This window comes from Schistocerca americana, chromosome 1, assembly GCF_021461395.2.
Source record: "Schistocerca americana isolate TAMUIC-IGC-003095 chromosome 1, iqSchAmer2.1, whole genome shotgun sequence".
In the NCBI taxonomy this organism is placed as follows: domain Eukaryota; kingdom Metazoa; phylum Arthropoda; class Insecta; order Orthoptera; family Acrididae; genus Schistocerca; species Schistocerca americana.
In genome coordinates this window covers 1,121,321,431-1,121,338,969 of record NC_060119.1, presented here as the reverse complement: position 1 = coordinate 1,121,338,969, position 17,539 = coordinate 1,121,321,431, and the positions used below count along the sequence as shown (strand labels likewise).

General features: G+C 40.6%; 1 protein-coding gene across 1 annotated transcript in view; it reads left to right on the top strand.

The window, feature by feature from the left end:
• The window catches only part of LOC124596941 (Down syndrome cell adhesion molecule-like protein Dscam2), a 348,091-nt gene that overhangs the window by 310,609 nt on the left and 19,943 nt on the right, over positions 1–17,539 (top strand). Inside the window, exon 31 of the mRNA XM_047135906.1 lies at positions 13,400–13,540. The gene's annotated coding sequence lies outside the window, so the exon portion shown is untranslated. The remainder of the gene's footprint in view (positions 1–13,399; positions 13,541–17,539) is intronic.

Here is a 17,539-nt window from a genome sequence, read left to right as displayed (position 1 = left end):
TACCTAACACTGAATCAGTAAGGATTTTGGGGAACATTTAAGGATGTATCAAAAGGATAGGCTAATTGTAAATGCAAGTAAAGTATTTGTTGCAAGAAAATTGAATCCATGGATGCAGACACTGAAGCCCCATGTGAGATTCTCTGGACAAGAATCAGTTTCAGGGGTGTGCATGAACTTACACTATCTGATCAAAAGTATTCAGATGTAATGTGGAACTGACTGCTCAGTGTGACTAGAGGTTGACCTGGCATTATAAAAAGTAGTGGGGAGTATTGTCTTGTCAGTAGAGAAACAGTTACAGTGGAATGGTTCACTCAGAAGAGTTCAGTGACTTCAAACATGGATTAGTCATTGGGTGTCACCTCAGTAACATATCCGACAGGGACATTTCAACTATTCTAAAGCTGCCCATGTCAGTTGTTGGTGTGTGATTGTGAAACAGAAATGCTAAGAAACAACCAAAGCCAAACCAAGACCAGGTAGACCTCACGTGCTGATGGACAGATACCTTTGTGCATTGCAGAGGGTGGCTGTAAAAATTGCATGAAATCAGCCAAAGGAATCGCTTGTGGCTTCCAGACTGTTACCAGCACCCCAGCTAGCACAATGACAACGTATAGGAACTTAAAAAGAACAGGGTACAATGGTTGAGTAACTCCTCACAAGCCACACATTTCCATAGTCAGTGATTAGCGATACTAATGTGGTGTAAAGAATGATGCCACATGATACTGCATGACTGGAAACTAGTGATATGGAGCGATTAATCATGCTATATGGTGTGTCAAGCTGATGGAAGGATTTGCATTGGTGAGTACCTGGAGCACATTGTCTGCCATCATGTGTCATGCTAACAGTGAAATAAGGAGGAGGTGGCGTTTTTTGGCATGGGCTGTTTTTCATAGTTAGGGTATGGTCCCCTTATTGTTCTTATAAGAACACTAACAAGGGACGAAATCTGACATGTGGGTCACCAATATTGATCAAGTTTTGCAAGGATGTTTTATACTGAAAGTAAAGAGAGATAGGTTTTGGCATTTTGCTATAAGCTCCCTAGTTTATGAAAAAAATTAAGGTAAAGTTAACGACAGGAAATTGTATTTTCAATGCTATACATCAAAAGATCATCTGCAAACATTTTTATTAATACAGTATGGGTCCAAAGTTAACAGTGTGTGTGTTATTAACATTTTTGTGTTTCCATGCTGCAGCTTGAGTACCAGTCATTCAATGTGGCTGGCAGAGCAAGGTCAACTGTCAAGTGGTCAAAGCAGTCTGTTGTCCATCTAAACCATCAGTGTTGTTCACGAATATGGGAAATCCATATTGAGAGCTCTTTGGAAAGTGAACATAACTGGATCAAAATGTTTCATATCACTATTTATGTGTGTGTTTAAGTGAACTATTGAAATGACAGAGAGTCAACAACCTTTCTACAACTTTGCCAGCAGAATGTGAAGTTCAGAATATTGAAGATGTTCCAGATATTGGTGGAAATGTGAATGAAGAAAACAAACAAAAACTTGCTGACAGCATACACATTTTCTCAAATTTGTTCCTAGACAATAGCTTTGCGCTATCATGTGTGAGCGCATTGGTTTCTGAAATATCTCATTTAATTGGCAATGAATTGTATCAATGGTTTAGGATTATGCACCAGTGAATGACTTTGTAGAAGTTGAATAGGTTGCCTATGAAACTGAATCTGACACTTTTCCAGATTTTGTCAAAAGTACTGAAATTGACAACAATTCAAGTGCATAAATGTCATACATAACATGCAAAATTAGGACAAGAAGATGAAGATTCAGCAAATGAATCACAATCAAACAGATGAAGGCATAGGAGCAAGTACAGTGTAATCCCAATTATTTGTGTGTGGATTATTCAGATTGCAGATTATTCGTGCATCTAAAAGAAAGAAAGCACATGTGTCTCACACACACACACACACACACACACACACACACACACACACAGTCCAGCGGCATGGGTTGCTGGCCACTAATGGCAGCAGCGGACATTGAGCCAGACAGATTGTAGAGGATGGTGCACCTAGCTGTGCTTGAGTGCACACAGACTTTGGACATCAACACTGCTGCTATAACCCATCCAGCAGACATCATTCCAAATACACGTTTGAAAATATCTTGATTATTCATGTTTTTTGATTACGCAGTGCAACAAATTTGAACTTAATGTCTTGCCATGATTTGAAAGTATGTTTATTTACTGAAGTACATTCACTGATTGCAAAAATGAAATCAGAAATTTTCCGTCATGTACCAATTTCTCAGGAGAAGACGCACCACATATAGCACTTCTGAGAAACTTGGAAATGACTCAGTAACAATATAGGAGGAATCTGAAGAGGTTGAAAAATAAGTGTCCAATGAGGCATACAAAGCATGCATGATCACTGGTAATGCTGCTGGCATCCAGAATAGGGTCAACCAAGGTGAAGCATGTAAGAGGGCTATCCTTTTTGGGGGGAGGCAGCTTAAGGAAGCAGCCAGGGGTGCTGGCCTATGGCAGCACCAGGGCACAAAACCATGTGCTAGACAAGGGAAGTACACTTGATGGAGTGAGGATGGCATGCAACAGTGGTGCGGTGCCCAATGTCTCAGCACTGGGGGGGGGGGGGGGGGGGGGGGGGGGGGAGGGGGGGTGCAGTGTGGCCGAGCGGTTCTAGGCGCTTCAGTCTTGAACTGCGCGACCACTACGGTCGCAGGTTCGAATCCTGCCTCAGGCATGGATGTGTGTGATGTCCTTAGGTTAGTTAGGTTTATGTAGTTCTAAGTTCTAAGGGACTGATGACCTCAGATGTTTAATCCCATAGTGCTCAGAACCATTTGAACATACCGCAGCAGCTTGGTAGGTATGGATGACAGGTGAACAAATGACTGAATGCAGGTGACATGGGTGATATGACAGACACAGTAGGAATGGACATGGCCATTATATCATGAAAAACTCTTGATTGCTCAAACTGAGTGTATGGGGCAGCATTGCCTGAGGGATGAAAAAAGCACACAGGTTGGGTGGAGTAGATGCTCACATGCTGCACTGCCTGATGCAGGGTCAAGACGCCAGGATTCTGCTTGATTACCACTTGCTTGAGCTATAACGTGCTGAAGTGTCCAAAATGGTGCCTTAGACTGGGCAGGAGGGGGGGGGGGGGGGGAGGGGGGGGAGTGCAGCGGAACATAACCTGGGGATGGGAAGGCAGCTTGTGGGGGGGTTCCACGTGCACAGTTGTGAAAGTGATGTTTGATGTACTAGCAGTGAAACTCTGTACTGTACTGCAGTATAGAGGTTTGCATGTGGCACCTGATTTCTTATATGATGAGGAATACTGGTTGTGGGGAAACACACTTCACAACAGATTGTGATGACCACTGTGGAAAGCCAATACAATGTGAAAATGCACAATAATGGGCTCACCACTGTGGGTACTCCAATATTACACCATAGTTGGAATACTAGAGACACAATATTCAATAATAAACACTTTATTAACTGAGCCTTTTTACATGAAAATCACATCGGATACAAAATGACACACAACATGGTTGAACAAGTGCACACTGAGTGTGAGGCAAAGAAATCCTCACAGACCTATTGGTCGACTCATACTGAATCAACTGCTGCCACATTTTCATTTTCTGCAAGCACACCTGTGACTGCTTCAAATAACATTGCAAGATCACTCAGTGACTCAGCATTATAGGGTCTTAATTCTTCTAGAATCACATCTTTTGATTCTTCTAGACTGTCATCTTTTTCCCGATTAGTCATAATTGCTTCATCAACCAGAACATTTTCTTTAACTGGCTCGACTGTACTACCATACTACCACCATTGGTTTTTTTACTGACCTTAGCCTCTGTATTGTGTCACTTATTTTGTTGTTATTTGGTAACTGATTTGTGTCAGTATGCATACATATCATAGACTAATTCCACCTCCGCGAGTGGCGCGGACCAAAAAGGGAACACCAGGAGGCCACCACCGCAGATGGAGGCGGCCAGAGCGGGCGCGGACGGAATAGGCAACGTCCAGAGTGGCAGGTGAACGCCACTCACGGGTGCGGACCGAGAAGGCAACACCAGGAGGCCACGACCGCAGTTGGAGGTGGCCAGAGTGGGCACAGATGGAATAGGGAACACCTAGAGCGGCAGGATAGCGCGATTCGCGGGCGCGGACCGACCCACGCGGACCGACTAGGGAATGGGAAACAGAACACCAGGCACCGGGGAGGCATAAATATGCGACCCGGTCCAGCAAGCAGCCAGTCTCAGGTCACACCTGATGAAGACGTCAAGTAATGATGTCGAAATATCATGTTTGGAAGACGCTGATATCCGGCAGCAAACCCGATTTCCACGAGATGTCATCAAATCGCCGGGAAAGTCTAAGAAATTACACGAGTACAAACGTCTCAACAATTAGATCAACAGGAAATGCAAAATGGCTAAGCGAGTATGGCTAGAGGACAAATGTAAGGATTTAGAGGCATATATCACTAGGGTTAAGGTAGATACTGCCTACAGGAAAATTAAAGAGACCTTTGGGGAAAAGAGAACCACACATCTTGCTGTAAGCAAGGATACTGGCTGACAATTATTGACATCTGTGGTGTCCCCCTTTTTGTAGAGAGGCCTAAAAATGGCATATTTTAACCTGTCTCCATATCGCACCAACACACTGTTCATTAGCCATCTTGTTAATGTTTTCTCTCCAACTGGCATGTCACAACATCTGTTTAATTCTAGCAACTTTTCAGACAACCAACTAACAACCCATCTAGCTGTCTATCATACGAGGTCTCTTAAGAATTCTGGAATATTCATAAGTTTGCGCCAATGGTGTGTCGGAGTGAAATGTTGTTGGCATCGCTGCACACACCTGTGTTTACCGTATTTACTCGAGTCTAAGCCGCACTCGAATCTAAGCCGCACCTGAAAAATGAGACTCGAAATCAAGGAAAAAAAATTTCCCGAATCTAAGCCACACCTGAAATTTGAGACTCGAAATTCAAGGGGAGAGAAAAGTTTTAGGCAGCATCTCCAAATCGAAACAAAGTTGGTCCACTGTAATATGAGACAATTTAGGTCGAATGAATGACGATACAGCTACAGTAGTTTGGTTCGAGTCATAAGCTTAGCAGTTAAGCTTTACCGGGTAGCCATTGCTATGCGTCAGGTGCTCCGTCCATATTTATACAGGTACCCTTCCTTTTTCACGTGCTTCATCTGGTTTGAATTGATTGCTTATTTTTCTTTGATCTGCTAAGTGCAGTTTTCTTTGTTATAGGTGTTTACGTCACTCTACGCTGAAAATGCATTACTGTACTGTGTCATGCATTGTTTGTCGTACTCTGATACTGCGTATTTACGGCCTGTCGCCGATCGCGGCATGGCTAGCTTTTGAGCGCGCTACCGCCGCTTACAAATAAAAAAAAAGAAAAAGAGAGAGAGAGGAATTGTCTCATTAGCGAAACGATGGCAGGAGACTGCTACTTGTTGTTGCTTACACTACTGCTTTCTTTGATAATGACTAACAAGAACCAAATAATAGACTGCGTATGATAGAAGATGTTCTGAACGAGAGTTTAGCGAAAATTTTTCTCCGTTTGAAAATCTTTGCAGGCGCCTCTTTAGTACATTACATTCTGCACAGAAATTAGAGTCATCTTAGATTTAAAAATCTAGTCAATTGCCTCGCTTCATTTCTGACTGTATCACTGTTTAGCATAAGAATAATACGAATATACACATGACATGATATGTATATTCTTCTGCGTTTGCTGTTGTCTCACTCTAGTTTTGTGGTTTATTATGCAGACAGGATTTAAATGAGATAGTAGCAAACATGAAACAATACATGGCAAAATGTTTATATTCGTATTATTCTTATGGTGACGAGAATACTGCATGTGATTCACAATTTATAAAAGTTCGTATTAGCAACCATCTCTTCTCACAGATAGGAAAAAATTCAGAACGTAGAGTTGGCCATATTGACAAACATCCTAAACATTCTTGCCAGTCGGGTTTTCGTAGTACATTGAAATGCTACTACATTTGAAGATGAACAATACGGAATTAGTATTTACTTCGTTGGATAATGTATGAAAATGCAGTGATCGAAACTCGGCGCGGAGAAAAAAAGCTTGTCTTCCACCTTTTTTTTTTTAATTTATTTACTGACACAGAGGTTTTGGCGCCAGTATTTATCTTTGTGCTTACAAACAGCACCCTACAAAGCATGCCTGTGTAGCGCCACATATATTCGACGGCAGAACGAAGTTGTGGTGGCACCCACCGACATTTTTAAGAACTTCCACTTGCTTTGCACTCGATTCTAAGCCGCAGGCGGTTTTTTGGATTACAAAAACCGGAAAAAAAGTGCGGCTTAGATTTGAGTAAATACAGTAATGTGTAACTGCCAGAGGTTTCATTGTTGTCTGTTAGTTATTGTTCAATGCTGTATTGAGTAGAGTGTTGTGTCACATAGTTTGTGAATTTTGAGATGGCATAGTTAGAGGAGCAACACACCTCCATTACGTTTTGCATGAAAATCAAGAAAACCTTTACAGAGACACACAAAATGATGGAGGAAGTGTACAGTAATGAGTTTTTAAGCTATACTGAGTATTACAAATGGTTATTATGTTTGAAAATTGCCAGACAGAAGTTAAAGATGACCCTCATTCTGGATGCCCTTCAACATCTACCAACTCCTGCCAGTAATGTCAAAGAAATTGTGTATCTAATCGAAGACTGACTGACTGATAGATTGCAAAAGAATATAACATTTCAGTTTGATCATGTCATGAAATCCTGACACAGTATCTTGTAATTCATCGTGTTGCTGCCAAGTTTGTCCCACGGCTCGAGTCAAGACCAGAATGACCTTCGCCTTGCAATCTGTGAAGAGCTTTTGGATCACACAAATGAGAATGAGATGTTCCTTAAGAGAATCATAACAGGTAATGAGATGTGGGTCTGTGGTTATGATGCTGAGACCAAGGTTCAATCTTCACAATGGGTTGGGAAAGGTTCTCCAAGATCAAAAATGGCCTACCAGGTCAGATCAAATATCAAAACCATGCTGATAGTTTTCTTTGACTTTGAAGGATTAGTTAATAGTGAATGTTACTTGATGGTACTATTGGGATGTGTTGTGACACATGCAAGAAAATGTGAGAAGGAAGCAGCATGAAATGTGGAGAGACAATTCATGGGTCTCATGTCATGATAACTCAGCTGCACATTCATCCCTGCTGGTGCGTGACAATTGCACAAAAAACAACATCAGTGTGCTGCCTCAACCTCCGTACTCTCAAGACATGGCCCCTGCAGACTCTTTTTTATTTCCGAAGTTGAAAACCCCTTTGAATGGATGAAGATTTGCAATTATAGATGAGATAAAAGAAAATTCACGGACAGCCCTTCCTATGATCCAGCAAGAGGTTACCAAGTCTGCTTCCAGAAATGGAAATTATGTTGGGAGTGATGTGTCAGTTGTGGGGGAGAGAATAAATAAAAGGTAAGCATAGAAAAATTTTGTGGACAAAATTCCAGAATTTGTTGAACAGACCTCATATACTCAAGTCTCAGTTCATTCTTGACCTCTTCTTGAACTACTGATGAGCAATATTTCTCTACAAACGATTTTTCAGACTCACTATACATCATTCTGTCCAAATTCATGGAATCTGCGCAGTTGGCTACTCTTTCTTCTTGCCATTGGTTGTAGCCTTCATCCTCATTGGGATCTGTTGCACTTGTTCTCCTACCATATCCATTAATATCGTGTTCTTTGCTACCATACTGAGGTTTCTGGCTTCTCTCTGTAAAATACCCTTTATGAGGTTTGCACGTTACTATTATTAGTTGTTACTGTGTTAACAATCATCATTAATTCCAGCTTGAGCTATGTGATTTGTGTCTCACTTCTTTCACTATTTTCAGTTATATTTTTTGCTATATTTTTTGCTTCATTCTATGCTGAGATTAGTTGTATGCTGAGCTAGCTATAACTTTTGGTGCAAACCATCGCAACTGCTTTAACGTGCAGGAGGTCTTGTTCGTACATCTGACTCCATTCCTCACATATTTTGATCCACTCATTCCATTTACTGAAGTTACTGAGTTTCTACTTGTCTCATTTCAACCATGTTTTTCTCATCTCTTTGTGAAGTTGTCTAGTGTTCTCAACTATCTTTCAAGGCATTTACTGTTTTCATCCATTTTTGTTACTACTGGAGCCCTTGGCCTCCAGTAATTGTCTGTGTAGGTATGTGTTTTACCTTATTGTCTTTCAACTATTAGACAAGACTGTTGAACATGTTCTGACTTTTCTGTGGTTCCTGAATCTGCCTCTACCTTTTTCATTCCCGCTCCCTGCTTATATGAATTCTAGCTCTGTTCACTACCTGTCTCAGCTTGTTCCTCCGTGACTTTTACTACTTTACCCTCGTTACCATTATTCTCACCTTCTGACATGGTTAGTTAGTTTATTCACAGCACACTTGCAAGGTGCACTTATACTCAACAATGCCTACAACAGCAGTGTCATATGCAACCCATTACATGAGTAAATCTTATTCTTTTGTGGCACTCACTCATGTTTCTGCGTGAGAATGTAGCTTGCTGCACTGCTGTCATTGACATGTTGTGATGTGATGTCTCATACTATTGTAATCCATCTTCTTTTCTGCTTGATGATGGTGTTTACTTTTCAACACATATGACACTTCTCCAACTCCTGTCAGGAACCGCTGTTGTTTGTGTGCTTGGTGTGTACCCTATTGTTGGCTTACACAGTTCAGTCCAGTTCATTTTCAAGCTTATTAAACCTGAAAATTGTGCCATGGTATGGTATGCCACTTGTAAAGCTCTCACCCCTTTAATCTTAAGATCTCTGACTGCGTTCCTAATGTTTGGCAACAGAACTATGGGGATAGGCCTACTTCAGCAATGATCTTACTAAAAACTTAAATGCAGCCTAACTGTACATAGTATAATTGAAATCATTTACTACAAAAAGATCATGAAGGATGGCTAGGTTCCTCTGAAATAAAAGATGACATCTTAGTTATTAAGTTATATGTTTTCAAACAATTAAGACACTTCTGACTATTTTGCAGTCATTCATTTTGATAATAACAGACCATATTTTAAAGTTCATGCACTCCAAAAATGCCACAAATGAGTCAACAATCCTATTCCAATGAAATAATTCCCTCAATGCACTACTAAACACTAAAATCCAACTTCATGTATTCTTATTCACAGCTCATCACTATATGTTCACTTGACCAAATCTACTTACTATTTCTCTTGCTACTGACTCGCATTGTCATAGTGACATGACAATGCACTATCCGCTAGAAAAGGTAGGAGACAGCAGAAAGTTTTAGAAGCTAATGCTTGCCAGAGAGTGCCTGCTGCTAGGTAGTCCACTTGCAAGGATGTCAATTACAGTAGCCTTACAATATCAATCATGTAGGGATCACAAGAACAAAATTAGACTAATTACTGTGTGCACAGTGGTGTCTAAGCAATCATTTTTCCTGCACAACATGAATGAATGTAACAATAAATATCTGGAATAATGGGAAGTACATTTTGCCATGCACATCACAATGCTTTGCAGAGTGTAGATGTAGAAATTCGCCTGCTTATACCATACGATGAAAATATATATCATCTGATGTAAAATTTGACAGCTGAGCAGAGGGAGTTACTTGAGTCAAACCATCTGACTGATTTCCATATAAGTATTCCGGAGGAAGTAACTAGCAGAGACAGTGAATGCCCTTTAAAGACGTCACTAATAATCATAAATCTGTTAACTGTCTTATGAACTAAAACCACATTAAGTAATATGATCTGGACATTAAAAACAAACTGTTTCTGTCTTTTTAGCATAGTGTCCTGAGATGATAATTGGATATGAAACTTTCTGGAGATTACAACTGTGTGCCAGACCAGGAGTAAAACCTGGTAAATTTTCCTTATACAGACAAGTGCTTTAGCAGCTGAACTATCAAATCATGACTCACAACCTGCCATTACAGCTTTACTTCTAACAGTACCTCTTCGCCTACCTTCCTCCTTCTCAGAAGTTCCTCTGCATACCTTGCAGGGGTAGCACTTCTGGAAGAAAGTACGCACATCAAAAAAAGTTTTGCATCACCTTGGTTCCGAAAGTTCCGGAACCTGTACAGAAAATTGGAATACAGATCAACATAAACATCATTTCTGCCCTTTTTGTTGCTCATGAGAACCACACATTGCATATTGTATCACTATCCAATGACACCTTCAGAGGTGGTGGTCCAGATTGCTGTACACACTGGTACCTCTAATACACTGTAGCACGTCCTATGGCATTGATGCATGCCTGTATTTGTCGTGGCATGCTATCCACAAGTTCATCAAGGCACTGATGCATGCCTGTATTCATCGTGGCATGCTATTCACAAGTTCATCAAGGCACTGTTGGTCCAGATTGACCCACTCCTCAACGACGAATCAGCACAGATCCCTCAGACTGGTTGGTAGGTAACATCATCCATAAACAGCCCTTTTCAATCTATCCCAGGTGTGTTCGATAGGGTTCATGTCCGGAGAACATGCTTGCCACTCTAGTCGAGCAATGTTGTTATCCTGAAGAAAGTCATTCACAAGATGTACATGATGTGGGCACAAACTGTCATCCAGGAATATGAATGCCTATAAGTCGGAGGATGGCATTCATGTATTGTACAGCCATTACAGTGCCTTCCATGGCAACCAGCAACATACTTCAGCCCCACATAATGCCACACCAAAACATCAGAGAACAGTGTGTCTGAGTCGTTCAGAATGACCGGGTTGCCTCCAAACCTGTCTCCGATGATTGCCTGGTTGAAGGTGTATGCGACACTCATCAGTGAAGAGAACATGATGCCAATCCTGAGTGGTCCATTTGCTATGTTGCTGGGCATGTTTGTACTGTGATACATGGTGTTTTGATTGCAAAGATAGACCTTGCCATGGATGTCGGGAGTGGTTGCACATCATGCAGCCTATTGCACACAGTTTAAGTCGTAACACGACGTCCTGTGGCTGCATGAAAAGCATTATTCTACATGGTGGCATTGCTGTCAGGGTTCCTGTGAGCCATAATCTGTGGGTAGCGGTCATCCACTGCAATAATAGCCCTTGGGCAGCCTGAGCAATGCATGTCATTAACACTTCCTGTCTCTCTATATCTCCTCCATGTCCAAACAACATCGCTGTGGTTCACTCCGAGATGCCTGGACACTTCCCTTGTTGAGGGCCCTTCCTGGCGTGAAGTAACAGTGTGGATGTGATCAAACTGTGGTATTGGCTATCTAGGCATGGTTGAACTACAGACAAGACGAGTCATGCACCTCCTTCCTGGTGGAATGACTGGAACTGACTGGCTGTTGGACGCCCTCCATCTAATAGGCACTGCTCATGCATAGTTGTTTACATCTTTGGGTGGGTTTAGTGACATCTCTGAACAGTCAAAGGGACTGTGTCTGTGATAATATCCACAGTCAACATCTATCTTCAGGAGTTCTGGGAACTAGCATGATGCAAAACTTTTTTTGATGTGTGTATATTGCAGGAGAAAGTGGCTTAGCCACAGCCAATGGTTTGTATCCAGAATGAATTTTCACTCTACATTGGTGTTTCAGGAAGTTTCAAAGCAGTGTACATTTGCTGCAGAGTGAAAATTCATTCTGTAATAACTGAATAGTTAGGCATAGGATAGGCAAAAGATGTGTAATGCTTACAATCAGTCTTTGTGGAGTATCCAATTTCTGAATCTTTGGCAAACTATACAATTTTTGGTATGAGAAATCTGTTCTCAGTTATTTTTATGAATTATGAATGTCTCATAAAGAACTGCCATGAGCAGTGGAGGGAAATTCTTTGAGAATGCCAGCCACTATTACTTGTTTTGCTGAAACTTCAGAAGACTATTAAATGACTTACCTCTCTAGTCATGCTAGTATGCAGAGGTGGCACATGCATGCGCGTAGTATACTTGGTACTTTCCACTCTTCATTTCAAACCAACTTGATCTTTTTCTCTACATTTATACGCAGCTCATGTGGTGTTCCTTGCATCTTAAACATTCCATATTTGGCCATGTGGTTCATGGTCATATGCCTTCTGACTTGAAAATAGTTTATTTCTCTCCCAGTACTTTAGCACATCATGAAGCATTCTTTTAATAGGTATTATCTATCTTATACCTGTTTTAACCTAAATACAGGTGCTCTTCTATCAGTTTTTGTGCCACAGATTTCCTCAATCTGTTCTATAACATTAAATTACAGATATTTAATCTATATGATAAAAAGTGTTATACCTATGTAACACACACACTTCTTCCAGATGCATTTCTTAAACTGGAATGGTGCTGCATTGCTTCTGATCACTAAATATGTCATTATCTTGCCAGATATTATGAATGAGTGTGCATGCATTGATATCAAGGCTCAAAGAATATTTCAATCAGGTCCAGAAAAATTACTCATATTCATTGTATTTATTTTATTTTCATTTACTTCATGTCAGCTCAGATTTCCTTTGTTAATACTTCACAGATTAAAGCATACTGTCATCTGAATCTTTATAGGCCAACAGCATAACATATCAAAGTAGGCTTTGAATTCCAATAATATTCTATTCTCATTTTTTTGTTATGCCATTTGGAAGCTCAGTTGTTCTTATGACTACGCTGTCACAGATCTTAGTGTTGAACACAAGATATAAGTGTTTCCTATTTTCATTTTTCATTTGTAAGTATTTTGTTTGCTAGATATCTTTTACATTTCTATTTTGTGTGGAAACTATTTCCTTAACCTTCAGTCTTTCCTTTCTGTAGGGTCGAAAATTTTCTTCTGTTTCATTCAGCTCTTCCTGCGCCTTTGCTTAGTATCAAGCAATTACATGAAATATGAAATTAGTATAGAATGACTGTGTGCCCAGAGACCATTACACTGGTATAATTACCAAACTAGACACAGTTAAGCAGTGCTACAGAATTTCTTGCTTTAAAGTAGAAAAGCCAGTTTAGAATACAAAATATTATGTATAATTTTTTTTAATGTGATGTACTACCAAAAATATTGTAGAAAGAGTTACTGATGACAAAAAACTCTTACATTCTGTTTGATTATGAGCATGTGCTGTGATGTACTAAAAAGGTATTGTGCAGTTAAGTGTAGGAGATTAATTTTACTCCCTTAAGATTAATGTCAGGAAACAGCATTTTAAAATACTTCAGATTGTATAAATTTGTACCTCATATCATATTTCTGATGCAGACAGTTATTAGAATTACTTTTGTTAACCAACAGTGTAGAGTCATATTCTGCTGAGGATGACGGCAGCTCCTCTGTGTACCATCTGCAGCCTCCCTCCAGATTCTCTGACAGTCGAGAGTTGAGCGAGGCTGAGTGTGATCTTGACATCAGCCAACTTGACAGGCTGCTTGCTAGGTATGTATGAAATATCTATGGAGCACATCCAAATAGATGCCATGTTTTACTGAAGAAATTTTGATGAAAATAATCCAAAATTTTGTTAATACTAACTTTAGTTCACTTATAACTGTGCTAGCATAGGCATTCTTTCACTTGATAAGCAAATCATCATTAACATTCCAGGGAAAAACAAAAACAAAACCATTACATGTTACATTACTTACATGGGACAAGAAAATGTAGTGTGGTGTATCAGGTTTAGGTTCCAAAGAAGTTAGTACAGCATTGCTTTGAAGTGATCAAAACAGCTTCATCATGGCAGTGTTGGAGTGGAGGAGTACCATCAAAAGATACAGTAGACTGATGATTATGAATATGTTGACATTTGTAGAACAAATGATGATTGGATGACAGTATGTTTCTTCAGTTGAACTCTCTCAGCTGTCAATCATTGACTTAACAGAGCCTTTTCTGGCCCAATAACTACTTGCAAGGTTTTTAGGAATAACATTGGATGATGATGATGAAACAGCACAATATTTCAATGAGACAGTTGTCTGCCATCGTGAAATGCTGTACCTGAAGATTATAGACACTACCTAGACAGCCAGTCAGGCAATAAATAGGAAGAGCAGACAAGTACTGATAACATTGAGTGAGAAATTGAATTCAAATGCACACTGTGTCCAATGTATAATGCAACCAATTAATGGCATTATTCTCATCACATCCGCTCTAAATTCCACAGTCAACACTTGAGCAATTTACCAAGCAGTTTAAAGAGACATTCAATAGAATGCTTCATTAATGGCTTTTCAGACTTCTAAACCAGACGAGGAAAATTAGAATTCACTTCATATCAGCACTGATATTTTCTTAGTCTGTCAAAATTATTAAAGACTAGCATTATATTGTCATTTGTGTGTACATTCCAAACAGTATCTATGATTCCATGCTCAGTTATAAACAGCACAAAAAATTGCATCACCATCATGACCTGCATAGCTTGGAACCAGCCCTCTTTCCCAATACTCTTTTGACCACAGAAAATCATTGCATACAGACACGTGTGTAGTTTTGAGTACAGTTCAATAATGCATGATGTGTGTCTATTGAAGCTTCTGTACACTGTTCAGTCTGTTAACACAACACTAATGATCATTTCAAGTTTAGACTGAGTACCCATGGTTACAAAGTGTCAGCATGGGAAGTTTCCCATCAAATTGCTGTACACCATTGTGATGTTATTTGAAGTTGCAACACTGCTGTGAGACATAACAACATGGAAGATCAGCCTTGCCAAGAACTCAGGGTGATGACTGCTACTTGGAAAGTATGTTTGTAGGTACCTCAAGGGAATGCTACAGAACTGTGCACTTCTTGTTAGAGCCAACTGCAAGGACTGTGATGAGCCAGAAAGTTCACAACCATCACAACACAGTTGATTTGGTCTCTAGGTATCTAGTACAGACAACAGTATAAATCTCCAACACTGCAATGCATTAAGTTGGTTTGTGAGTGAACATCTGGAATGGAAAGTGGATCAGTACAAGATTTGTCTGACAGATATATCATGGTCATTGTGGAGAGGTGCAGTGAGAGCTAGGTACTGATGCAAATCTCAAATATCCATTTCCACAGATTCAGCAGGGAGGTGGACCAGTCACATTGCAGAATGCAATCATTCACATATGTCACAATCATTTATATATGTCAGACAACACTCGTTGCTATGCAGTATCAGGACAGGATCATTCTGACCTATTGTCCAGCAAAACTGTCAACATTTTGGTGATGGATTCATATTGTAAGTTAATGGTGCATGAACACACCACTCCCATTTCTTGAACACCTTCCTCCAAGAGGAGTGTATCAAAGAAATGGAGTTACCTACAATGATGGTTGAAAGAACCCAGCTGAGTAAGACTGGGGCCAGTTCAGGCTTGCAGTGTGCCATTGCAGGAACCCTCCTCACGCTCTAGATGACCTCATGAGGGCTGCTGTCATGGAATGGGACAGGCTTCAGCATTAACATCTCAACTACATTATGGATTACCTACTGGTGAGGGTCCAAGTACATTAAAATGCACGGAGCATAGCTACACAATATCGAATGTTACCCAGCAGTTGGTTTTGATTGCAAAGATGTGCACTTTCAAACAGACTGATTTTACTGTGGTTATTATTTTGTTCTTATTTCACAGTCAGAGGTGAATACTGAATTGTTTCAGGGGGGGGGGGGGCACATTAGGATTAGAAGAGTGAACATGTCCTAATAGCCTTTGTGATTTTAAATGTCTCCCAGTAAAAAATTTACCTACAGTAAATTCCCACCAAAAAAGTCCAGCTTAATTTTCCTGTAGGACAAATAGCTTGTGCATAATGAGTGAGATAATTTGAAAATCTTCTGTGTGGTACTTGAAGGTGTTTTGAGTTGCATTAAACACATACATAAGGGCAGCTGCATCACACTGTATATTACTTATTAGAAATTAATTTTATTAACAGTCATCATCATGTAAGACACAGATATTAGAGATACGACGTGCTATGCAAAATTTTCAGGACTGGTGCTGCCATCTGTTGAAAACTTTACCTTTGGACTAATGGTCACCATCACCCTCAAAGTAGTTCTCATCCGCACGTACACACCAGTCCCAGCACTTCTGCCACTGGTTAAATGTTTTCTGGAAGTCCTGTTCTTTGAGGGTGTTTATCACTGCCAGCAATGCTTCTTGAATCCTCTCTAGAGTGTCGAACAGACAACCTTTCAAATTTAGTTTCACTTTTGGGAATAGTGTGAAGTTGCAAGGTGCCAAATCTGGCGAGGATGATGGGTGGGGTACAATCGCCATATTGTTTTTTGCCAAAAAGGTCCTGGTGAGCAAGGACGTGTGACAGGGCACGTTGTCATGATGCACCAGCCAGTTCCTTTGATGCCAAAGTTCAGGCCATCGTTGTCACACGTTTTCAAGGAGCTGTCACAAAACAACACAGTCGTATGCAGAATTCACTGTTTGGTTGGGTGGGATGAATCGTTTTGTGCACAATTCCCTTGGTATCAAAGAAAACGATGATCATGCTCTTTACTTTGCTCTTCAACTGTCTCACTTTTCTGGGTCTTGGAGAGCCCGGGCTCTTCCACTGGAACAATTGTTGCTTTTTCTCTGGGTCATAACTATAAATCCAGCTCTCATCGCCGGTGATAACCAGTGACAAGAAGGTTGGATCATCAGATGTGGTCTGATGAAGGTCTGTGCACACTTCAATATGCTATGCATTCTGATTGGCAGTCAAGATCCTTGGCACAAATTTTGCGGTGACATGATGCATGCCAAATTTATCAGTCAACATTCATTGGCATGTCCCATAACCAATACCCACTTCATCTGCAAGGTCTTGAATGGTTCGATGTCAATCCGCACAAACCAGCTGTTGAAGCTTGACAACATGCCTTCCAGTGTGAGCATCATCTTCAACGTCTCTATTGAACTGAGCATGCCATTCAAACACACATGTAAGGCTCATGCTCTGTCCCCCAAACACTAGTTGAATCATTGCAGGGGTCTCTGTAGCACTTTTCCTGAGATTCGCACAGAATTTGATACACAAGCACTGTTCTGTTCATGGATCCATCGTAAAATCACCATACACCAAACAGAGTATTACGGAAATCACTGTGGACATGCAACACGTCCTCCCAGCTGAATGCCACTCTGCACACTGACTCATCAGATATGCAGCTCTCACCACCTAGTGGTGCAAAGATCTACTACTCCTGAAACTTCCTGGCAGATTAAAACTGTGTGCCGGACCGAGACTCTAACTCAGGACCTTTACCTTCCGCAGGCAAGTGCTCTACCAACTGAGCTACCCAAGCACGACTCACACCCTGTCCTCACAGCATTACTTCTGCCAGTACCTCGTCTCCTACTTTCCAAGCTTTACAGAAGCTCTCCTGTGAACTTTGTAGAACAAGCACTCTTACTTTCCAGATGGCAGCACCAGTCCCGA